Source organism: Otolemur garnettii, unplaced genomic scaffold, assembly GCF_000181295.1.
Source record: "Otolemur garnettii isolate 467f Iridium unplaced genomic scaffold, OtoGar3 scaffold00001, whole genome shotgun sequence".
Lineage (NCBI taxonomy): Eukaryota > Metazoa > Chordata > Mammalia > Primates > Galagidae > Otolemur > Otolemur garnettii.
In genome coordinates, this window is record NW_003852396.1 from 9,015,689 (window position 1) to 9,042,220 (window position 26,532).

Below are 26,532 nucleotides of genomic sequence, written 5' to 3' on the forward strand. Positions count from 1 at the left end.
TGCAAATGTTCTCAGCAATGATCATGTCTGCAGGAGTATCTTTCTCAGCTGAGAAGAAACTGGAAACTTGGACAGGACTCTTGGGAGAGTCCCAGAGATAAGAAACATGGTGGAAGAGGGGCCTATTTCAATGCCAAGTTTTATAACAAGTTCCCTCTCCAAAACAGTAGTAGCTGAAGACACTGAAGTTTCATGGATAGGAAATTAAAATAAAACACTAAGAGCATTTTTACCTGGAGAAAGTAAAGCACACCCTGCATCGTTCAGCTGCACGGCTGATGGGCGAGACATGTTTGATCATCTCGTTGGAGAAGGACATTTTCCACACCTGGGTGATCACAGCCACTGAGTATTAAGCTCAGACAAGGACCCAGGCGCTGGGCTGGTGCTACTCGTATATGGTCTGACATCTCAAAATGACCCCCAGAGTGAGCACTTTCCTTGTTTCAGCTGTGGGGAAACAGGCTCCGCTGGGTGTGGTGGAGATAGGATCTGAATTTAAGTATATGAGACTCTCTATCTAGGTGCTTTAGACCTCCAGGACTGAAGGAGTGGATACTGCCTGGGTCCCAAGTGAAATGCCATGATCAGATTGTGTGTGTGTTGGGAGGTATGTGTTGGCTTTCCCTAGGAACAGGGCTGGTTTCCAGCTCGACTTCCCTTGTCCCCACCTTAGGAGAGCCAGGAGTCTCCTCTTTAGGGTCCAATCACAAATGGTAACGACATCTCTATAGCATGAGTCTCTTCACAAGCGAGCCCTCTTGGCAGGGCAAGAAACAGGCTCTTGTGTCCTGTTCAATTCCTCAGAAATTGGAAGCTGTAAGCCTTGAAGAGGTAAGAGATCTGGGGTTTAACTGTAACTTTAAAGTGGCTTGTGTAGTAAAGGGGCCAAGAGTCCAGAAATGAATCACAAAAGTAATTACAGAAATGGAAAAGGGGCCTCTGTTAACTGTCCTTCATGCGGAGGGAAGAAGGACAAGGAGCGAGCTGCGCACAATCTCTAGGACAAAGCTGAAGGAAATGAGCTGAAATTACAGGCAGCGCAGATGCAGGTGGAGGGAGGCAGGACGCTACCAAGCCAGGCTGCTTTTCAGGGAACCGGCAGGCCGACCAGCATCTGCTCTCAGGAGAGGCGGTTTATGGCCCTTGAGCAAAGCTCATTTTTGCCTTATTGTGACTGAGTCTTCCAGAGAAATCTGTTTTCTGACGAAAAGCTGATAAACCCAAGCTGGCTGGGGATGTTGCCATTCGAAGGAGCAGATCCAAAACAATTTTATTCTTTAAAAAAAAAAAAAACCACAACAAAACAGAAGACTTAAGTTGCCAAGAGAAGAGGTGCAGTGGTGTTCTGAGGGCTCTGAGGGAGGCTGAGGAGGGTGAGGGCTGGTTTGGGGCCACAGGGATGCTGGGCGGATGACTGTCCTCCCCACCCCTGTCATGAGGGGTGAAGCCCCCTGAGTTTGAACAGACTAAGCAGGCAAAGAACTAGCACAGAAATCTGTGTAGTTGGAGACCAGATGGGGACTTCAGTGATTCAAAGTTCTTGGTGGGTCTTAGGTGTCTTTGTCGTGGCACAATCTATTGACTATTCTTGTCCAAACTCTTAATTGGTTTCTAACTAGGGCAGGTAAAACAGACCTTTATTTTTACCTCTTCATCCATCCAATTGCCAAAGCTGTTGATTAAACTTTCTAAGAGTTTCTTGAACTCAAACTTTTTATCCCTGTTTTTCTCTTATGATCAGTTATTGTCTCACTTACTGCAACACAACCTTCTAACTCAGCGGTTCTGAACCTGTGGGTCGGGACTGCAGGAACTGTATTAAAGGGTCGCGGCATTAGGAAGGCTGAGAACCACTGTTGTAACTGGTTCTTTTTCCCCTTTTGAGAGCTGTATGTAGGGGAAAACCAGAATGATCTAATTTCTCAGTACTTGTTATGAAAGTTTTCAAACAGAAGGAGAGCGGAGAGAACTTTACAATGGACTTCTGTGCACCCACCACACAACGGATGTTGCCACTACCATTCTATTACATATTCTCTTACACGTCTGGCCAACCCCCTGCGCCACTATTCAGCCATCAGTCTTATTTTTCATGCATTTCAGAGTAAGTTGGGGACATCAGTATACTTTTTCTTAAATAATTCAAGTATGCATATCATAACCAGAGTTCAGTGTGTGTTTGCAGTCTTTTTTTCCCCTCAGAATGATCCTTTATAAATGTAAAGATAGTCATGATACTCCCACGTCTAAAACCCTTCTGGACCTTAAGTCCCAGACCCCTGACATGGCAAGGGACCCTTTTAAATCTGACCCCTATTTACTTCTCCACCCTCATCTGTTGTCCTTGCCGTCATTTGGTAAGCCTGGTGGTCTGTCTCTGCCCTGCCCCTCTGTTCTGTCAGAACTCACGCTGGGCCTTGGTGGCTCCTCCTGCCACTCAGCCCTCAGGACAGAGGGCTTCCCTGAGGGGCAGGCTCCCTGTGGGTTGATGAGATGTTCCCCTGGGGTTCTGGCTTGCTGGTGGCATCGCACCTACCCCTGGCCCTTGGGAATGCCCACATGCAGGCTTCTCCTGCCTCTCTGCTGTAAGCAACTTGGGGCAGAGTACATACGCCATCAACACTTGTTGAGCAAATGAGAAATTCCTGGGTACAATAAAATTACATTTTCTAAAAACTTCGTTTTAATTCAGACCCTTCCCTAGTTTAACTGACGTCTCCCACCGCCTTCCTTTCCTCTCTGCCTGCCTTCTGCTCATCTGTCCCTCTCTCTCCAGTTAAAGCGACTTCTCCCTTTACCCCATCCTCTCCCCCTTCTCTTTCCTCGTTTTCTCCTCTCTCTCCCTTCTGTCTCTCCTCCCCTCCTTGCCCCACCTTCCCTATCCCTCCCAATTTTCTCCCTCAGCCCCAGACTTTCTGACTGGAGCGTCTTCAGTTTCTGACGATTCCCGTGAGACCTGAGGGTGTGAATGCTGGGGCCTCTCATCGCCACTTAAAGAAGCTGCTTTTTAGGTCTAGTGACAACAAAGGAGATGAGTGTGAAGCCCATCAGGGGCTGAAGAGAGCCCAGGCAAGGGGGGAGCAGAGAGCAGAACACCAGAGTTCTCTGGGAGGGGATTAATGGCCGCACCGCAGTGAACAAACCTCTGTCCTCCCGTTTCTCCCCAGGTTAGGGCTCCTTCGCTTTACATCCTCGCTTCCCGGCTGTTCATGTCACCTTGTCACACTCAAACCAGGTTGCTGCTGGGTCTATCAGAGAGTGTTAATACGAAGTAACTGGGGTTCGTGTGAGTTTGAACGTGCAAATGTTCTCAGTACACTTTCAACCCATACTGCAGCTTTCCTGGAACTGTCCTTTGACCTTAAGTTCCACCCCAGCCAGCAAACTGGCGTTCTTTTCCTACCTATATTTTCTAAAAACCCATATTTATTCATTTTGGCTCCTCTGTGTCACCCCACATTACTGATCCTCTCTTGCCAAATTCAGCAGCGCCCTCCAATTGTTGGATCCAACGAGCAAGGTCCAGCCACAGCCTGCTTGACGGAGATAATCAGTCACCCTGCCCCTTCCTTGATCTCAGGGCCCCCTTATCCTAGTTTTTCTCCTATATCTTACCCAGTTCCCTGCAGGTCTCTGGCTGGCTCCATCGCCTCCATCTGCCACCTAACCGTTTTCTTGAGCTCTGTCTCTGGGCCTCTTCTTGTCTTTCCACACTGTGTTCTCCCTGAGCAATCTCATGTCCGGTGAGGCTGCAGTGACCATCTCTCTCCAGTCCTGACCTGTAGAGTTAAACATCAACACAATCCAGTGGTATTTCCCTTGAATTTCTCACAGGCACCTTACATCCAGCCACTCTGAGCTCCCCATCCATTCTGCATTTCTGCGCTGGTTAATAGGACCCCATTAACAGTCACCCAGGGCCTGCCCTAGATTCCTCCTCCTCCCATCTCATGCACATGCTGTAATGTGACATGCAAGACTCCTCATGGCCTGCCTGTTGACAGTCAGAAACCTTTCCCCCCACTTTCCACCCTTGCTCTGCACTAGCCACACACAGCTACTCACCATCTTCTGCGTGAACTGCTGCTCCAGGCTGTCACACTGCAGCTCTGCCTGCCAGCAACAGCTTTTCCCTGCTCTGTCCATCACCCACTGCCCAGCCCTCAGGGCTCTGCTCAGGCACCATCACCTCAAGGAAACCTGAGTTTGTCTCCCTGAGTTGGGGGGTGGGGGGTGTGGGGTGGCATGGACTCTCCAGGTGTCCAGTCCTCCTCTGTAGCATTGTACTTATTACAGAGCAGTGTAATCTTCTGCGTGTTTGCTGGTGTCCCCTCACTCATAGACTCTGAGTTCCTTGGGGGGGGAGAAGGAACTCAGTGACCAGCCTCTACCGTGATTTATGGCACATAGAAAGGTCTCTAAATGTTTGGATAAATGAATGAGAGAATGTAAATGAGACGTGCCCGGTGTGAGAGCCCACAGGGCTGGACTGCGGTAGAATTGCTTTTCTGACTCCCTGGGCAGTGAGTATTCATTCTTCACAGCCCAATTTTTAGTGAATATCCCTTCCTCTCAGCCTTGCATGTTTAAAACTGAAAGTGTTTGAACAGGCACAAACTTATCAGTAGTTCCTCTCAAGGATTTTGAATCTCTCCTACCTATTTAAGACTTAATAGTCTTATGTTATTTAAGAGTGGGACGTTTTTACCTGGTTATGACACATATGGTCCAGTGGCCCCTCCAGGCATGACCACCCTGAGCATGACTCTTCTAAGGCACCACTCTGCCCTCCCTCCATGCCCCCAGCCCCCCACCCAAGGATGTAAGCTAGTGTGGGTGTTAACCTTGGCTTCCTGTTCTGAGAAAAGGGGTCCCAAAGTCTGGCTAAACTCAACTGTCTTCAAGACTTTCAACCTTCTGTGACCACACTTGCTCCTGGCCTTCGCACGTATGTCCCCTTTCATACGGGAAGTCCCCACCATCCTCAAAACAAGTACCGCCTTCCCTTTACTGACCCCTCATTTTCTAGGTGGCAACTTAGAGATGTTCACATTCAGGGAGGCCCAAAATCTGGGTGAGGTGTCTTTCCTGGTGCTCTTGTAGCCTTGCTGATTTATGTGTCCCTCACTAGGCTGTCACCAGTGGAAATGGTGTCTGTCAGTCTCACACCAGTAATCCCAACACTTGGTCTGTGGTAGGCACTCACTAGGTACTTAATAAGTGAACAGGTGATTTTTTTTTTTTTTTTGGTAAAAAAGATTTCTCCTGTGATTCATTTTTACTAAGAAGCATTCCAGGACAAATTCTGAGAAACCTGTTTTTACACGTGGTCCTACTTAGAAGTGTTGTATACACGTGATGTGCAGGTTTGTGGATTTCTAACTTCTTTTAAAATTTGTTTTTCTGCCCTTTATTCACTTCTCGCCTAGGACAGACGACCAAACCATGAGGTTTGGCAAATGTGATCAGTGCACTGCTTCTGCTTAGGCACATACACAATTTCAGGTCTGAAGCATAGAATCGAAGCAGTTTATATTTCATAGACTAGAGAACATAAATACGCATTTTTCTAGAATTGTTTTTTTAGTCTTTGTCTTACATTGAAAATGTCAGAAATTTCACAGAAGGGTTGGAAGGTTCACAGTGAATTTTATGGTTAATAGGAAGAAAACAATGGAAAGTGAGTAGTTTTAAGGTGGCAAATATTTGACTCCTTATGTCCTTGTGTTTACAAATGAGAAGATAGAGAGAGGAAAATCTGTTTTCCAAGAGACTGTGGGTAAATTAATTGCCTTGTAATACAACAATTAAATAGTTGCCATTCTTAGTAAAGTGAATTTTGTGATTCTTTCTTGACCCTCCATCATAGACCAACAGGATGCACGATTATGTGACACTCTGGAATTGCTTTATGTTTATTTGAGACTTACATCTTTGGAAAATGTCCATAGTTGGGAATATTAAAAGAATCCAGTTTACCAAGCTAGGTTTTAACTCGTGTCTCCTCATATTTGAGTTGATGATTCTGTTTATGAACAAAATGTCTGGTTGCTATGGATACTGGGATTTGAGAAGCACCATTGACTCATCTTGCTGTACTGTCCTTAAAGACAAAGCATTGCAGCCATCCACAGAAATGTGGACAGTCTTTATTGCCTCCAAACTCCTTAGCAAAATGGTCTCTTTGCATCTGAAGAAGTGTCCTGGGGTTCTATCCACTGAAGGGTGAATGGTCCCTTTGGGTGCAGTGAAGAGACCCAGGATGCTGGGTTGCTTTGAGAGCTGTGTCTTATCTGTTCCAGGAAGAAGGGAAAGGCAACTAAGATTTCTCAGGCTTTTATTCTGTTCCAGGCCCTCTACCAAACTCTTGACAGGCTTTTCTCACTGCCTGTCTGCTAATCAAGCACAAAGGTTGTGCCATACAGAATGTTATATGTGTATACAACATAGTTTATATCGATCGATATGAATGATAGCACTAAGTGGATGAGCAAAAAATACCCAGTCTGGGCATTATGAACCCATTTTAATGGTGACCTCAGAGAGGTTAAGTAAGTTACTTAGTCTTATCTCCTTATCATCGAACATAATATATATTAGTAATAGTTAACTTTGTATCACAGCACTGTCATGCATCACTTAAGAACAGGGATACCTTCCGAGGAATGGATTGTGAGGCAATTTTGTGATCGTGCAAACATCACGGTATGTACTTACACAAACCTAAATAGTACAGCCTACTACACGCCGAGGCTATGTGGATCACCTGTTGCTCCAAAGCCACAAACCTTACAGCATGTGACTGTACTGAGTACCGTAGGTAATTGCGACATGTTGGTAAGTATTTGTGTATCTAAACATACCTAAACCTAAAAAAGGTACAGTAAAAATATAGTATTATAGTCTTATGGGACCACTATTGTATATATGGTTCATCATTGGACAAAATATCATTATGTGGCCGTGACAGTATTTAAGCTACAAAATATGAAAGGAAAGGTGTGAATATCATCCAAGGATCTGCCTCCTCTCCCGGGAAAAGGATTAGTGTGTTTCTGGTTGTACATAGGGTAGTTGTGTCACTTTAGGTGCAAGTATTACTTTGTTGTCTTTAACTGGGTATTAAGAATGGTTAAAGGAGGTGTGTGGGGATGCCAAATTGACAAGTGATGAACTATGATGTACAGTTTTGTATATTAAATTATCCAGGCTGTTGTGCCTTGTTATTAGATCAAAGAGTAATCTAGGTGTTGTTGTGAAAGTATTTTGTATGTCTTATTAAAGTCCATAATCAGTGGTGAGTGATAGAAAAAGGATTTGAGTCCAAATTTATCTGTCTTCAAGTCTGTTCTTCCTAGTCTACATTAATTGGAGAGAAAAGGCTATTGAATTCCTCCTTGGCACTTAAATTGTATAATACAATCAACAAAATATTGAATAACTATGATGTGGCAGCATCAGGTGGCCAAGTATGCTACCACCCTAACTATGGTCACGAGGAAACTGAGGTATAGAAGACTTCTATTTTTAACTTAACTATTCCTTGCACCATTCCCTAAAGAATGTTCCCTGAAGTTCCAGTTTCCAAACCAATAGATTCTTTTCACAACAAAAAAGTTTGGGAAATATGTTATCACTACATCCTGAGGACTCTAAGTATACGTACACAAGGTGTCACAGACTCCAATGAGTCCTGCAATAAAGACGTTTCTTGAACTCCACTTAACCCAGTATTTTTAAGTATTTTTGACCATAGCAGCCCTTTTGTGTATTATACTCATCAACATCATGGTGTGAGCATTCTACCAATCAGACGTAGAAAGATGCTGGCCTGCTGCATAGCACTAGGCATCAGTGTCACAGCAGCAACTGGGGTGGGTGCTCAGTTCCTACTGAGTTACCAGGTCATGCTTATTAATACTTCTACTTATTTATATCATGTTTTTGTAAAAATCTTATGTATACAAACCTGTACAGCATGTTACTACACTGAATTTCTGCTCAGAGGAGCCTCATTTTCCCCATGGCTATGTGTCAGATACCAGTGAAAGACAATTCTTACATCTATTAGCAGAATGAGTCAGAAGACTCTACATTCTTTTTTTATTTTTCTCTTGTGTACCATTTTGATTTCCACCTCATTTCCATGCTTGTGTATTTTTTAAGTTATTTTCTAAGTCCTTACCCTGAGGATTAGAATTAACATCCTAAATATCTAACAATCTAGTTTGAATTGATATAGCTAACTTCAATAGCACACAAAAATTCTGCTTCTGTGAAGATGCCCCCCTCCATCTACATCGCTATTGTCACTGATCACATCTTCATACGTTACGTGCCTATTCACATAAATTTGTAATGGTTTTTTCACTTACATTTTAAATCATATAGGAAAAGAAAAAGGAGTTACAAACTCAAAATACTATGCCATTGACTTTGATATTTACCTGCATAGTTACATTTATTGGTGTTTTTGTTTATTCATATGGTTTTGAGTTACTGCCCAATGTCCTTTCATTTCATCCTGAAAAATTCCCTTTAGCATTTCTTGTGGGACAGGCCACTAGCAATAAACTCTGTTTTTATTTATCTGGGAATGTCTTAAAATCTTTTTAATTTTTGAAGGCAACTTTTGGCAGACAAAATTCTTATTTGACAGGTTTTTTAATGTCCTCCCATTGCCTTCTGACCTCCACAGTTTATGATCAGAAATCAGCTATTATTTTTATTGAGGATTGCTTGTACATGGCTAGATGCCTCTCTCCTGCTACCTTCAAATTTGTCTTTGTTTTTTGACATTTTGACTATACGTCTCCATGTAGATGTCTGATATCCTACTTGGAGATTGTTGAATGTGGATGTGTACATTCCGGTCTTTCATCAAATTCAATATTTGTTTTTTATTTTTCATGTCATGTATGGTCCTACAAGTCTCCTTCATATAAGTCTCCTTCAAATATATTTTTTTGCCTCTTTCTCTCTCTTTTCCTTAAAAATGCTTCTTGGCATGCTTGATGGTGTCCTACAGTTCCCTTAGGCTCTGTTCACTTTTCTTCATTATTGTTTTTATTATTATTTACTCAGACTAGATAATTTTAATGGATCTTTCTTCAAGTTCCTAATTTTTTCTTTGGCCTTCCAAATCTGCTATCAAACCCCTCTTGTGAATGTTTCATTTTAGCTGTTGTACTTTTTAGCTCCAGAGTTTCTATTTGGTTCCTTTTCACACTTTCTGTATATTGATGTTCACTATTTATTGAGACATCATTCCCTTGGTTTTCTTTATTTCTTTTCCATAGTTTCCTCTAGTTATTTGGGCATGTTTAAGATATGACTTAAAGCCCTCACTTGGTAAGTACAATGTTGGGCTTCCCCAGGGAAAGTTTCTGCCAGTTTCTTTTTCTTTTTTTTCCTCCAGTGAATGACACCTATTCTCCTGTTTCTTTGCATGCTCACAATTTTTTGCATACTCATAACTTTGGAAGTCAGATTATCTCCCCTCCTCATGACTTGCTACTGGTTTTTGTTGTGGGCTGCAACCATCTGTTTATTTAGTGACTTTTCTAAAGTCTCTTTCAAAGATTGCATTTCTTGTCATGTATGGTCATACAAGTCTCCTTCCATTATTTCAGTAGTTAACTAGTGACTTGAAAGGTATTTCCTTAAATTCCTGAAACCAAAAATAAAACAATAATACTTTGTGGTAGTTGCAGTCATTGCAGCCTGGAACATTTCAATGCTTAGCCAAACTGCCTACAACTCTGTCTTAATCCATACCTTGTTGCTGTTTTGGAGCCCAAAGATCATCCAGAGATGTTAGCATAGAATAATTCTAGCTTTTTCTGAGCATGTGTTGGGAGCTGGCATGCACACGGCTCTCTGGATTCCTTGGTATACCCAGGAGTCCTTCAAAGTCCGTATTCCCTCAGGTATCTTGATCCTCAGCCTCCTTATCTCCCAGGCTTTCTGGTCTCTCTGCTGCTTGTGCCATTCTCCACTCCCTACCCCAGCAGGGAGTAGGGTAGGGCTTTTGATAAATGCTGCCCAGGACACTTCCAGCCTTGGGATAATTCAAAATCAAGTAAAACAAAGGCAAGCTCCTAAGTCAATCCCTCAGAGAACTCCCTGAATGGTTAAGATGCACAACCACAATTTATTGATAACAAATCTATATTGTCATCTCTGGCACCAGAAACATAAGCCACCATCCCCACAGCCACCACCAAGCCAAGGAATGGGGGCTGGAAGGTAGGTAAGCAAAGATGCCAGCACAATTTTTTTTTTTTTTGAGACAGAGTCTCACTTTGTCACCCTTGGTAGAGTACCCTGGCATCATAACCCACAGCAACCTCAAATTCTTGAGCTCAAGCAATCCTCCTGCCTCAGCCTCCCGAGTAGCTGGAACTATAGGCACCTGCCACAATGCCCAGCTATTTATTAGAAATGGGGCCTAACTCTTGCTCAGGCTAGTCTCAAACTCATGAGCTCAAGCAATCCACCCACCTTGGCCTCCTTGAGTGTTAGGATTATAGGCATGAGCCACTGCGCCTGGCCCTGCCAGCACAATTTCTTACTGAAATTTAGTGATCTTTAGTAAGCATTCCCCTGGTTCTTGTAAGTTTTTAATTATATTCCCAAGTTCCAAAATAGTTGATTCTAAGTTTTTTGCTAGTTTAATATTTGCTTCAGCAGCAGAACAGATCCTTAGAACTCCCCAAACCACCATATTTAGTGACATATATCCTCCAAATATTTTTGAACATATATTCTGATATTCCATGATTTCATAGATCATCTTGAGGTCCACTGTCTCTACTCCACCATCTTTGGTGGAATCTTTTCTCTAAATTCTTCTTGAACCTAGATTCTATGATTTCACAAATCACCTTGGGTGCCTTGGATGAAGGCCTTAACTTTAGGCCATGTCCATGTTTTCATCCTGATATGATCATGCATATTTTTATGTACTTTTTAATGCTATATATATATTGCATTATATGTATGTGTGTGTATATACACACACACATACACCCCATAATTTAGCCAATCATTATCTTGGAATTGACCATTTAGTTCATTCCAACTTTTTACTTTTAGAAATAAAACCATGTCTGGATGTGGTTGTTCATCCCTATAATCCCAGCCCATTGGGAGGCCAAGATAGGAGGAGGATTGCTTGAGTCCAGGAATTCAAGACCAGACTGGGCAACATAGTGATACCCTATCCTAACAGAAAGGAAGGATAAGAAGTCAGTTCAAGAATTGTCATCTTTTCACATGCTCTCCAAGGTGACTGTTGGGCTCATGAAAGTTTACAGAATCTTGTCTTTGAAGGAACTTAACTTTGCCTTGCCATTCAGATACCAGAAAGTGAATTGTTAAGGGTTTATTTTCTCCACACTGTCATTGTCCTCCTGCCCTCTCCTCTCTGATAAATGCTACTATTGTTGATGAGTGTTTGAATGAAATTATTTATTATTCTGATCTCCTCTTTCTTAATATACAGGCCTTGGTATCTCAGTCTGTGAAGGGGGAGTGTGAACTCGTGGTACTTCATTTTCACTCTCAGGCTCTTTCTGCCCTTACCCAGTGATGGTCACCTGTTGCTTTACATTCCCACATAGCTCTCGCTTCTGGACTTAGTAATCTCTTCCTCAGGGTTCTGCTGTTCTCTCAACTCCTTTCATAGGAAAGAGCAACTCTGTTCTTTTGGGACTCACTCTTTGCCTTCACCATTTGGCTTATAGGGTTGACACCTGACCCAAGCTGGGCCAATAAGACTCCTCTTCCATGGATTTTTGGACATAAGAACAAACATATCAGTTTAGTCTCTGCTGTGGACTGAATATTTTTATTCCTTTAAACCCATATGTTGAAGTCTAAATACCCAATGTGATAGTACTTGGAGGTGGTGCCTTTAGAAAGTAATTAGGTCACGAGTGTGGAGCCCCTCAGAGTGGGATTAGTGCTCTTATGAGAAGAGGCTTGAGAGCTCACTCTCTGCTCTGCTCTCTGCAGTGAGAAGACATGAGAAGACAGCTGCCTGCAAACCAGGAAGAGGGCCTGCATCAGAACCGGACCATGCTGGTGCCCTGATCTCAGACTTCCCAGCCTCCACAATGGGGGGGAATTAATTTCTGCTGCACTCACCCAGTCTATGGCATCAGTTGTAGGAACCCAAACTGACTGAGACAGTCTCTCCGCCATAGCTTAAACTATGCTCACTTTTTTTTTTACCACGTAGAGAAATTCAGTTTGCAATGAGGGAGAATGGAGCTGATGTGCAGGGAAAACCACTGCTAGGAGACCGGAGGAAGGAATCCTGACAGCATTGTGCTGCCTGGTTTTAGTTTCCCAAGACCAGCAGCACCCTTGACTTTCCCAGCTCTTTCATGGGACACCCAATACTTTCAAATTCATGACTTTTTGACTTACTTTATTTCAAGTTGGATTTCTACCATTCGCATGCAGAGGATTTTTAACATACAAACTTTCTTTGATTTTTTTTTTCTCTTCCTAGTGTTGTGGCTGCTTCCCTTCATAAAATTTGGAATACAAGTTATAACTGGTGTGAGATAAATAAGAAATTGCCTTAAGTGATAGCATAAGTGGCCTAGCTTGAGGGCCACTTGGGTCTCAGGAGGCAAAGCTGCTGTCGGCTGAAATATTTTGTCTCTTGAGCAAAGTCAGAAGCTTAAGATACAGAGGAGAAAGAGATGGAGATCATCTGTCCTCAAAATATAGCTTCTAGCTAGAGGAAGATTTCACTTAACATGTATTTATTGAGAATATTATCATGTCCTCTGTCCAGAATCCCAGACCACGCTTCTTACTCAGCAGCACTTTTGTAGCTCAGCTGCCTCACTTTGGCTCAGATCCACACCTAAGGAAACAAAAGTCTGTCATCCAAAATATAATAGTTGAAGCTTTTACACAACGTCTTGATGAACCAAATGTCTGGAAAACAGGTGTAGACTTTCCTCCGACCCCTCCCTTTCTTATTCCCTCCTGCATGGTAGCTTCTCTCAAACTCCCTCTCCTCTCTCATTCTGAAGATCCTAAACTCATTACCTCAAATTGTGCAGGCTTTCTGGGGTCTATTTCTTTCCCTGTCTTCCATCTCCCCTTCCCTGTAACTCCCTGCAAATTCAGAAGTAGAAACATTATGTCCATCCATTTTCTCTGTTGGTCTCATTAACCATCACCCCCATCTGAACATGAATGTGCAGGAGCCCATAGGCAGATGGGAACCTCCCGCAGTGGGTGCAGGTGGGGGAGAGGAGGTGGCTACTCACCCACTGGTGCTCTTCCTGCATCAGATGCCACGTAAGGAAGCCCAGGCCTCCACTGGAATTCAGGTCTGTTGGGAACGGGTCTTCCTGCTGTATAGGTTAAGCCAAGGACATGACTAGTTTTTACAAAATTCTTCCTACAGATTTATTAACTGAATTCCCTGTATTGAGCCAGGCACAATTGTTTGAAAGGGTAATTTTTCAGAGCCCCCACAGACTTCGGGGCCTATTCCCTTGCCCAGCTAGGTCTTTGGGGGGCTATAAATGATGCAGAGTTGTTTCTCTCTTGTTTAAAAAATTACCTGCTAAATAACAAACATGTTATTTGCTTTTTTTCACTGAAGAGCTATTAGAGAAAAAGTCAAGTGCTGTGGAGCTGGCTGTGCTGTGTCTTTCTTCAAGATGGGCTGCCAGAATCAACAGAGATTTTGACAGAAACTTTCAGCATTTACTAAGCCTCTCCTTCTCTTCCTCTGCCCAACTCAGCTTCTCATGTGTCCTCACCCAACATTCTCTCTCTTTCCAGAAGGAGGTAGAAGTTGGAGAAATCAGATTTCAATTTCGTCATGCATTTATTCATTCATTTTAAAATTTATAAATTCTATCTATAATCCAGGTACTTTCCTAGGTACTGGGAGAGAAAGCAAGGAAGAAGAGGCAAAGAACTAGCTCCCACAGCATGAACAGTCTAGTGGAAGGAAAATAAACAGGCAAATAAATAAAAAAGAGAAGAGCAGACATGCTATGAACCCGTAAAAGGGCTGGTGCTGTAAAATTTTGGGTTACAGCTACTCCCATTTGGTGGTCAAGAAAGGCCTTTCAAGGGCAATCTGAGAGATGACTGTTCCAGAATCTTTTAGGTATAACCCCCTGTTCTGGGAACATCAAGAGGCAGAGAGTTGGGTAAGAAGAAACCGTCTACCTCCACATACTAGCATAAGAATTGCTTGAGTCAGTGGAAGTCATGAGGTAACGTCATAAGCCAGTAGGTGACGAGGAACCCTAGGAGAGAAAGGCATAAATGTAGCATCGAGCTTAGGAGAGGAAGGGCAGGTACCCTGTTTATTTTCTTTGAGGAATGACATGTCCCATTCTCAGAAATAACATAGAACCACAAAAGCCTATGGAATCAGATAACTAAGTTTTGAAACAGTCGTTGTTTCATTTGCTTATTATGGTATGCAAACTGTACATATATCATCTATCTAGAAAATAAAAGGCCTCCTCTATTTGGGAGGCCTGCCATTGCTTAGCACTGCCTGTGGCTGGACAGGAGGTAAGCCCTGTTTGCAATTTAGCATTAGGAAGCCACACTTTCTGGTGTTTACTTTACCAGTAATAAAACTGGTATTTGAATGTACATCTGCCTTACTGTTTCTTCTTTATTTCTCAGTGGCTCCAAACCCAAATGGAAGAAAGGAATGCTGCTCCTTTGGCCTATCTCAACCCCCTACTGAATTTTGCTTGTTTGCCAGCATGGTGTTGATTGTCCATATTGAACTCACATCTTCTTAGTTTTGCATAAAGTCATACATCATTTTTTCCCTCCCCTCCCCTCTCCTCCAGAGACATGGTTTCTGTTTCTATTTCTCTTTCCTGACAAGGTCTTACTCTGTCACCCAGGCTGAAGTTCAGTGGTATAATCATAGGTCACTGTAATCTCAAACTCCTGAGCTCAAGAAATCCTCTTCTCATCCTCCTGAGTAGCGGGACTACTTGCAGCCACCAGAATACTATTTTTCTATATATATATATATTTTATTTATATATATATTTATATATGTATATTTTATATATATATTTTACAGCACCAGCCCTTTTACGGGTTCATAGCATGTCTGCTCTTCTCTTTTTTATTTATTTGCCTGTTTATTTTCCTTCCACTAGACTATTCATGCTGTGGGAGCTAGTTCTTTGCCTCTTCTTCCTTGCTTTCTCTCCCAGTACCTAGGAAAGTACCTGGATTATAGATAGAATTTATAAATTTTAAAATGAATGAATAAATGCATGACGAAATTGAAATCTGATTTCTCCAACTTCTACCTCCTTCTGGAAAGAGAGAGAATGTTGGGTGAGGACACATGAGAAGCTGAGTTGGGCAGAGGAAGAGAAGGAGAGGCTTAGTAAATGCTGAAAGTTTCTGTCAAAATCTCTGTTGATTCTGGCAGCCCATCTTGAAGAAAGACACACACACACACACATATATATATATTTTTTTTTATAGAGATGGGATCTTTCTGTGTTGCTCTCAGGCTGTTCTCAAACTACTGACCTCAAGTGATCCTCCTGGCTTGGCTTCACCAAGTGTCAGGGTCACAGATGTGAGCCATCACACCCAGCCAATAAATTATTAAATACTTTTATTTTAATATTTTAACCACAACCAATTATGGCTTATTTCTAAGAAATGGCAATTATTTGAAAATAATTTTAAAAGAAGAATTTTTCTCTTCCTTGGCAATATCTCGGTGTCTAAGGCTAGGAGAAATAGTTATGCCTTACGCAGGAGCTTTTGAACTAAAGGCCAAACTCATCAGTTAGCCATAATGTCAGTTTAATGGGTCATGGTCATGACAGCATTTTAAAACAAGAAAATAGACTAGAAATTATCAGAATGTGTTGCACACAAAGGATTATTTAATGAAAGCTTTGTTTTAGTTGTATTTGTACTGAGAGAGAGAGAGAATTGGGTAACAACATAAAAATGCATTTTGTGACAAAGATTAGTCATTTACCAATAAGCACACAAATAAGTAGCGTCCCACAGTCTCTTTTGTTCTTAGGTTTTGTTGTTGCCTGAATTTTAGTTAACGGCGTGTCAGTGGAAGTGATGAACGCCCCTTCTAGATTTAGTCCATGAACACCTGCCACACAGTTCTCTGCTCCCTTCCCATATACCCCCTGGAAGCCAGACCCTGAGCTTAGAACAACCACAAAAACTATGTTGAAGATGGCAGTCTTCATCAGTGTGAATCCCTGAATGGCTATGTGGAACAAACCCCTTACCACCTCCCTCCCCAACCCCTGCACCAATAGGACTCCATGAGAAGGAGAAAAAAAATCATCTAATATTTTTTTTTACTACTACTCATATTGGGGCAGGGAGTTACCTGTTAAACAGCAGATAGTGTTATCTTTATAAGTAAAAGTTTCTTACTATGTATTTAAAAGCCACTGTGAGGCCATTAATAATTCAGAATCCCAGATAGCAACACACTAGTATACCAACACCCCCTTCCAGGAAGCAGGAGCTCCTAACATTTGGGAAGCAAGACTGATAACCCTCTCGCTGTGTCATCCTGGTGACTCCAGGGCAACCACATTTGTTGAAGGGGATTGAGGAAACTAAGTTTACTCTTGGTTACAGTGTATTTATTCTTATGAATAGAACACAAAGTTTCTCTACCCTATAAAGGAGGCATCACATTTTATAGATTAGGAAACTAAAGCCCAGAGTTGTTAAATCACTTACCCAAGATCTTACCACCAGGTTATAGCAAAGCTGGGGCAGAGCCAAGACAGGTTGAAATTATAGTCTGGTGGTTACCCAGAATGTCTTAGAGGGAAGGCGCTTCTATACTTGTTGGGGTCCTACCCCAGGGGCCGGGTCTACTAAGATCTATGGAACTGGAAGCAACCAACTGAAGAAATACACAGTTAGAAAGGATGGCAAAGAAAGAGACGTGAAGCACAAAATAGAATTAAAGATAGGAACTCAGGGGTCCATTGCCCGTTTGTGGGATTCCAGCAATGGCCCAGAGTGTTTGTTCCAGTATCTATAATGACTGAAAAAGACTTTCCATTGATGGTAACTATACACAAAGCCCTTCCTTCTGTAATTTGTCCTGTTCAATAAGTGGCCTTACTGGTTGGGTCAGTGCTTCCAAACCCACCAGATTGCTTCTGATTAGAAGTTCTCGTCTTTATATAAGGGAGGAGTAGTAATTTAGCTATATGGCCTCCTGCCTTAGCTTGCCAGGGAACATGTGCACTGATTATAATCTGAATTTCTCCCTTATAATCTGAGTCAATAACCCCTTTATGAATTTGAACACCTTTCAAAGCAAGGCTTGATCTTTCTAATGAAAGCTGTACAACCCCGGGGGGAAGGGGCCCATAGGCCCATGTTGGTACTTTAAGAGGAGGTTCTCCTGGTAATAAAGAAATGTCTATAGTGCTGCATGAGTCAATGCCAGCACTGCCTACTGTGGTGGGGGACAGCTGTGATACTGTGACCTACTGGTTTGTTGATTGAAATTTGGGAATGTTATCATTGGAGGGTTTTGTTGAAGGACAAAACTCTGGATTGGAAATGACCCATTTTGTGTCAGGGCCTGGGCCTGGCCCCACATTCCATTTCCCTGAACAGGAGTGAGAGATTCGCCTGCAATATCAAATTTGGAGTGACATAAATTTTTCCAATGTTTTCCCTTCTTACATCTAGGACACACGGTAGGTGGTTCTTTTGGCTTAGCTGAATCAACTCCTTTTTCCTTGAAAGAGGATTGTTGACATTGTCTTTTAGTGGGTCCCATTTGGCCACGAGAATAGCACTTTCCTTCAAAGCCAGTGCCTCTGACCTTCAAGCCAGCTAAGGTTTGGGCAGTAAGTTTGCTTGCATTGTAAAGAGGACCTCCTATGTCCACACGTGCTTTTATATGCACAGAAAGTCTGTCTCCTCCTGGAGGAACTTTACTTTTTATTGGCCTTATGGAGGCCTGGTATTCAGCATTGGCTGCTTTGTATGCCATGATTCCATGACCATTTTCCTTCCTGCCTCGTTGGGCATGGCCTTTTCTACAAGTTATGAAATCTGGGTAAGGCTCATTGACCTTCCATCTCACTGCCATAAAGGATGGACAGGTTTCTTCCTCATTTTGCTCCAAGCTTATAAGCAACTTAGGGGTAGTTGCTCAATGGCCTCAGTGGTCATTTCCTTTTGACGGCTAACATTATTCAATTCTCCAGTTCCTAATAGTTCATCCTCAGTAATCGGGATATTTCTCTGTCTATTATTATGAGCTGTTATTTGCACAGTGTCTGACCACCAAGTACCGAATTATAGAAATTGAGATTTGCTTAAGCTAGTTCTTGCCAAAGTTTCCCAATTGTAAGGTATAAGGTTTTGATCTTTGGTTATGGATTTTAAAGAATTCTGAAAAAAAGGAAAGCTGGCACCATATTATGACACTGAAGCTTTAAGATCTTTTAAAAATTTAAAGGAGAAGGCTTCTCGTTGTGCCTGTTAGGGCCCTTCTGGTCCCTCCTGGTCATTTGGCACTGGGTAGGGGGTATTAAAATAACTGGATAATTCCATGCTTCCTTCTCTCCTCGAGCCCTTGCTTTCATTATGCTGTGGCTTATGCAAGAATCCGTGAGTGGGCAGGTTCTTGACTTGGGTTGAGAAAGTTGTTTAGCGGCACGAGGATCCCTTCAGGGCTTACTATTATATTTAATAGAGATGTGTCCAGGGACTGACTGGTAATGAGGGCCTGGAGACAGGTGCCTTGAAGATATAGTAAACTTTGTTGGTGGCAGCTTTTTGGGTGGTAGCTACTCTGATGGCTGCAAGGTTTTCTGAAAGGGAGGGACAGATGACCCTGATGGTGGGGGAGGTGTAACTCCTTTAGTATCAAACTCTATGATTGACTCTGTAGGCAGGGGAACTGACTCCTGTAAACTTTCTCCAACATCCTGTACTGAAACCTCACTAAGAGAATCTTCTGAGGTTCCTAGACTTTCATGAGAACTATTTAACAATTCTGGCAAGATGAGCAATTCCTCAGTACAAGGTGGTGGCATGAGCAGTGCACTAATAGCAGCCCAAACTGACCAAGTTAAAACAAGGAGAGAATGACCCGATTTCTGAGCTTGAACAAGCTCTCTGCCTACCCTTTCCCAATCAGTGGTGTTTAAAACTCCCTTGGTTATTAACCAGGGACAGAAATTTGAAAGCATGTCAAACAGAGAATACAGAGTCTCTGAACTGACAGAGACTGCCCCCCCCCTTTCTTTAAGAGCAAGTATACTAATTCCAAATTAGGAGAGAAAGGAGACCTAGAATTTTCCACTGTTACCCTGAAAATGCTTCCGGACACTTTGGGGGATTTACCAAAGCTGAGAAGATTCGTCTCTGGAAGTCGATTGCTGAGAAAAATTTTCCCCACAAATGTCACTCAAGCAAACTTCAGAATCCACAGGAATCCATTGGATGCCAAATGTCAGGGTCCTACCCTGGGGGCAGGGTCCACGAAGACCTCTGTAACTGTCGGTGACCAACGACAAAGAAGGAGACTTGAGACACAGAATAGAATTAAAGGTGGAAACTCAGGGGTCCATTGCCTGTTTGTGGGATTCTGGCAATGGCCTAGAGTGTTTACTCCACTCTGCTTTTATTGAAGTCTACTTGCCCAGAGGATAAGATAAGGGAGGGAACAAAGATGTCAGCAGTTTCTCTGAGTGAATATGTCAGCTCCTATTGTTTAAGGCTTTGAGTAGCCTTGAGAAATCTGAAATCTGAGCCTTATATTGGGAGAGTTCCTGCTTGAGATGACACACGGATTTCTGGGGAGGTGTTAAGCTCCACTAGTTCCCTGTGGAGTAAAAATGCCACCTGCATTAATCTCCTCTGAGGAATCGGTGGGAGGGAGGAATTTTCCTCCCCTCACCACCACAGAGGCTCTTCCTCTGCGATAAGGAATATAAGCTCTTCTGCCCATATCTCAGGGCTCAAGCTACTCCCTTGATCTCTGTCCCAGGCAAATGCAAACCTCCACAATGGGTATCTGCTTTGCCTGTTCACTAGGCAGGAAATGACCCAGTTAATGTATCATTCTAGGTCTTTGCCAGTCTTTTATGGCCATTTTTCCTCAGAGTGATCACAGACCCAGCAGGGGTATTTGTAAGCTATATCCCTAACAGGCTAGAATTTCATAAAGGGTGGGAAGCTTGCTGCCAATGGCTAGCTTAAATGCAAACCAGCTGACTTTTCTTTGTTCTGACTAACTAAGCTTACTTTTTGATTTTCCTCCTTTTAGGGGGGTACTTTCCCTTGTCAAGAATGGGGCTGTCAGTTCCCATTCTTCCTGCAATGTTAGCTGCCTCTGCAACATGCTGGGTATTCATTATAAACAGCTGGCTGTAGATTACCAGGATATGGGGCCTCATACTAGGATTCAGATATTAGTATAAATTTCAACCTTATGTTAATATATGTCTGTTTGAAACTTCAGCAGTTCATAGATTTTATGCATACTTAGGCAGCTACATAGTATAGGGCAGGAGTTATAAAACACTTTCTAGAAGAAGGTCCTCTTCCTCAAATGAAATCTCATGCCCATTGCATAACACAAATGGAAGCAAGACGCTCTGGTTGAAGGAGGGCTAGAAAACCTGGACTTCACTCAGCCAGACAGCCACTCCACGCTATCCAAGGCTTCAGTGGCACACAATTTCAAAACCACCAGTACAGAGGATAAAGCACGAACTTTTAGGTTAGACAAGCCTTATCTGCCTGCTTTCTTGATTTCTTCATTTTATCTATTCAATAAATATTTATTGAAGATGGCATGTGAGGTGCACTGTTTTAAGTCTGAAACCCATGGCTTATTAGCTGTGTGATTTTTAAAATCTTTCCTAATCTCACCAGGCTTAGTTTGCTTTCCCTGAAAATCTGGATAGTGATAACTGCCTCCTAACCCTCCAGGGTCTTGGGATGCAGCCTCCATGAGCTCCTGGCCCCAAAGGAGTGTTCCCAGTGGACATTTATTCGTCCTTCACTTCCTGTGCCACAAAGCATGATGTAATTCAGAGTATAATCATTTAAAAAACGTGTCTAGTATTCACATATCCAAATACAGAAACTTTAAAGACCAACAACACTACATGTTTCCATTCACTGTCCTTTTCTTTCTTTCACTATGTAATTTTGAAAGGCTTCTTTGTTACCCTCTCACCTTTAGCCTAATACTGTTTTTTAATCCTGCCGTTGGACATAGCAAGAAACCATTCTTTCTTCCAATTTTCTCATTTCCTTGGTCTGAACTTCCCCAGCTTATTCTTTGACTATATTCTCTAGATTAACTGATTTCAGCTTCTCCTGAAAAAAAAAATTACTTTTCTTCCCAGAATATCCAGCATCCCCACATACACAGCCATCATTTCTTTTCTGAGTAAAATTTGTTTCTTCCCTGCTGGTGGAAGACTAAACATAGCCTGGCTTTGAGACTGGCCGTTAATGATGGGTTAGTACTGAACAGGCTTTCAACAGTTTCCAGTAGCAACCACTATAGGATGTTTAAAATCATATCACTCAAGCCAGCAAAGAAGATTGCACATATTTTAAATTTTCCTTAAGGCCACACTCTTTATCCGTTATACAGAGAGTGTAATGGCTAAGAATGGAGGCTCCAGAGCTTGCCTGCCTGCCTCCAAATCTCAGCTCTCTCGTTTCAGCTATGTGACACTAGGCAGATTGCTTCACATTCTCTGCCTTGGCTTTCTTATCTGAAAAGTGAGCATATTAATAGGGCCTGTCTTTTAATACTCTCATGTTGTATAAATAAAATTTAAAATGGTTAGAACATTGCTTAATGTAAAAAATAAGTGCCGTCTATTATCATTATCATTATTTTTCAAAGGGTGCTGCTATGAATAGTGTGTTCAAAGCTCTGGACAGTGTATGAGTAAAGCTTGAGAAAATTATAAGAAATAATATATTTGCAGGGTCTATGTAGAAGAGAGAAAAAGGAAAAGAAACATCTAGAAGATGAACCTTCCTGGTTTCCTTTAGCTCTCACAGTGAAGCAGGAAGAGTGTCTTCACATCCTTGGTTCTAACCTGCCTTCTCTTTAGGGATATTGTAGGTGTGCAATCACAATTATAGACTCAGTGAAAGGCGAAAGATCTATATGATCTGAAGAGAAACAAAGTCTGATGATTATAGATTCAGGGAATGAGGAGACCAGATGGAGTAATGAGCAAGAGAGTGGACAAACAAGGACTCTGTCATCACTGGTCCTGGAGTGCACTGCGCAGCTGTGTCCCTTTCCATAGTCTCTGAAGCTCAGTTTGTCCTACTTCACCAAAATACAGAGGTCTAATGGGCATCAGTCTCTTCCAAACTAAGAGTACTGTTGGTGTTTATATACTGTCCCACATCTTCCCCCCCACACAGCAAAAAACAGGGTTCAAGGCTGTGGCTGTGCTTTCTGGCTTCTTTGTGATTCTTCCCAAAGTCCTCTCCGTTCGCAGGTCTGCTCCATTGCTGGCCACAAACACACCATGTCTCTGCACCATGTCTGATGCAGAGACAAGCAGTCCTGGCAACCATCCTGGGTAGAGACAAAGATATGGCTGTGTGGCTCTGCTTTCCAGAAAAAGTGAGGCTTTCTGAAGACTCGCAGTCACAGGAAGACCAGGTTATTCAGTGGTAGCAGGACTGAATTTTCTTGCAAGAACTCCTGGATTCAGGTGTTAGCAGGGAGAGGATGTCCACAGGAGGCTGTAGAGTGTCGGAGAACCTTCCACGTGAGGCTGTAGAGTGTCAGAGGACCTTCCATGTGAGGCTGTAAGAGTGTTGGCGGACCTTCCACATGAGACTGTAGGGTGTCGACGGACCTTCCACCTTAGGCTGTAAAAGTGTCGGTGCACCTTCCACTTGAGGCTGTAGAGAGTCGGTGGATCTTCCACTGGAGACCTGAGGCTGTAGAGTGTCTGTGGACCTTCCACATGAGACCTGAGGCTGTAGAGTGTCAGCGGACCTTCCACATGAGGCTGTAGAGTGTCGGCGGACCTTCCACATGAGGCTGTAGAGTGTCGGCGGACCTTCCACATGAGGCTGTAGAGTGTCGGTGGACCTTCCACTGGAGACCTGAGGCTGGAAAGTGTCGGTGGACCTTCCACGGGACATGTGAGGCTGTAGAGTGTCAGCGGACCTTCCACGGGAGGCTGTAGAGTGTCCGTGGATATTCCATGGGAGGCTATAGAGTGTCAGTGGACCTTCCACGGGACATGTGAGGCTGTAGTGTCAGCGGACCTTCCACAGGAGGCTGTAGAGTGTTGGTGGACATTCCACGGGAGGCTATAGAGTGTCAGTGGACCTTCCACGGGAGACATGAGGCTGTAGAGTGTCAGCTGACCTTCCGTGGGAGGCTGTAGAGTGTCAGCAGACATTCTATGTGAGGCTGTAGAGTGTCGGAGGACCTTCCACGGGAGGCTGTAGAATGTTGGAGGACCTCCACAGGAGACGTGAGGCTGTGGAGTGTCAGCAAACCTTCCATGGGAGGCTGTAGAGTGTCAACAGACATTTGATGTGAGGCTGTAGAGCATGGGTCCTCAAACTTTTTAAACCTGGGGCCAGTTCACTGTCCCTCAGACCGTTGGAGGGCTAGACTGCAGGCCTCAGGATGAGTCCATTGCTAAGCAGGACAGGCAGCAGTGGCAAAAACACCCAGTGGGCCAGTTAAATGTCCTAGGTGGGCTGCATGTGGCCCGCGGGCTGTAGTTTGAGGATGCCTGCTGTAGAGTGTCAGTGGACCTTCCACATGAGGCTGTAGAGTGTTGGCAGAGTAGTATCAGCAGACCTGTGGGGGCATTTCTTTGTGTATTGACTTGGTTAAGGAGAGACCTGTTTTTCTAACATGGCGTTGACATGACACACAGCTTTCTAATGGGATGAGATGGAGTAGAGGATATAACTTCAGAAATCCATCAAGAATGATCTGATGTGGATGTTTCCTTTCAATCTTCCTACTGCGCTGGCTGTGAAAGGAGGTGCTGATTGCAATTTGGTCAGACCAAGGCGGGTAGTAACAACCATGGATCATAACACACACTGAAGCTGATTGTAGTAATTATAACCACCTATTGCTATACTCAAGTACTTTTTGTTATTTCTTTCAGCCACTGAGGAAGAAGTAACAAGTTAGCTTAAGGTGTGAAGGAAAGGAGACATCAACAGCTGCATCAGAGGGCTGTGCTTGCTGTCAAGGGTCTGGCAGTTGGGTTAGTTTAATGGCACTTACTGTTATTTATATAATTTGTATTTGATGCAAATCTACTATGTGGAGTTACCTATATGACTGACAATCAACATTACCTTGACACACAGACTCCCACAAAACGAGGGATTAATGTAAAGACACACGCTTAGATCCGAACATCAACTGCAAAAATGAGGCTATAAATTACAACCACTGAGAGAGCTGTCTTAGCCCCAAAGCAGATTTGAATCTCCCTTTCACCACGTCCGGTTTTGAGCAAATTTTTAGGCCCTCTAGGAGCCTCAGTTTCTTTATTCATAATGTTTGGTTAAATATGCTAGCCTTGAAAGACTAATCAAGGATTTTGTAAATTAATGCATATTAAGTGCCTGAAACTACAGTAAATTTTTAGTAAATTATTTTTTACCCCAGTCTTCATACGACTCGTTCCTCTAGCTCTCTGGGGCCTCCCAAGCTCTTGCACCCTCTCGTTTTGCAATCTCTACATCAAAGATGAGGTGAAGGGAACTGTTTTATATCCTTTTTTGGGGTGTGTTTTGTTTCACTTCCCCCTAATATTTATCTTGCTTAGGATTTTGAATCTTGGGCATTCTTCAGCCTATTCTCTGTTTCCATCCTGATTCTGTACCTCTCTTTTCACAATATTCTTCCTAATGTGTCCTTGATGTTTGTAGGATGACCCCCTGGGGAGAAAGTTGAGATGACTCGGCCAGACCTTGGGACCAATGCTGCTGTTGCTTCAGTGATTCTTTGCAATAATTTTGTCAAGCTTGTTTTAACACTACCTCTGATAGCTTTCTCTCCTGTGGCAAAAAAGAGTACAAAATGGTGATGAGTTAGCAGGGAGAAGGGAAAAGAAAGAAGATACAGTCATTGCACAGGCAGGACACAGAGGCAATTTTGTGATTTCTATAAGTGCAATTATAGAAAACACAGGCAAATAAAATCCATAGACAATTGTAGCATAAGTAATATTTTTCTCTATAAAACTTTTATTCAGACTGCGTGAAAAGATTTATCATAGGTGCCATATTCCAATGAATATGTGAGGAACCACATGACCTAGGAGGAAGTATTTGAGATTGGAAAAGGGAGGCTTAGGTTCCAGCTGTGGCTTTGACTTTCTGTGTGACCTCAGGTAAATTACCCTCTTTGGTCCTCGGACTTCTCATCTGTAAATGGGCAATAATGTTACCTGCCTGTCGGTGTGTGAGGATTAAATGAAAGAATGTGTACAAATGGCCTGGTACTGGAAACAGACCTCTTTATGGGTCCTAGCACTTTTATTAATAAATTGAGGATAATGATGCCTGCCTTGAGAACTTCAGTTCTGCTAAAAATGAGGACAGGCTTTGAAAGGGCCCTACAGATGTAAAATGTTCTTGGGTTCAACACAGGAAGGCCAGCTTGCACACAGCCTATTTTAAGTAAATACCTGATGACAGTGATAGTGAGATGGCAGAATCTGGGGAGCTCTTAGTTTGGTGCCCCTGAGATGTGTGAGCTTTAGGAAGGGTCCCTTAGTAGCATTTTTGATGTCTACTTCATTTGCATTTACATTCAGGTGATCTCAAAACCCCAAAATGAAGTTCTGACCTTGACCTCAGTTTATTGTGCTGTGCTCCAGCAATCCTCCTGGTTTCTGATTTTGTGGAAAATGAGGCAGCTCCATGCATTGGCGAGAGCTTGGGCCTGGGGCTCCAGCAGGGGGGCATAGAAATTAATTTTAGAGGCCTGGAGTTCCCATGGGGCCAGACAGAAGGCTCATCACTTCTCTGTATTTGTGCTTGGTACAGAGTTGGTACTTAATGAATATTTATACCATGAAAGAAAAAAAGAAAGCAGATTCTGAGCTAGTGAGGGCAAAGGGTATTTTCTGAGAAATCAGTAGAGCTGAGTTCTATTGAGTTTATAATTCTGTAAGTACTTCATTTAAAAATACTTAAAGGTCAGGGCCAACCAATATGGCAATCTATAAGTTTTATTGATAATAATGGCTAACATTTACTTAACATTACTTAAAAGTTCAGCACTGGGTCAAGCATTTTACAAATATTATTCAATTTGATACTTACTACAGCACTGTATCAAAACAAACACCCTACTTGGTTACCCACACTTTAGCCATAACCTACCTTTTACTTAGTAAGAGAAAACCGTGAATTTTTTCTGAGCTGCAGTGTCCCCAGGCCAGGGTATGAATTCTGGTTTGTCCAAGCCAATAATAACAACTT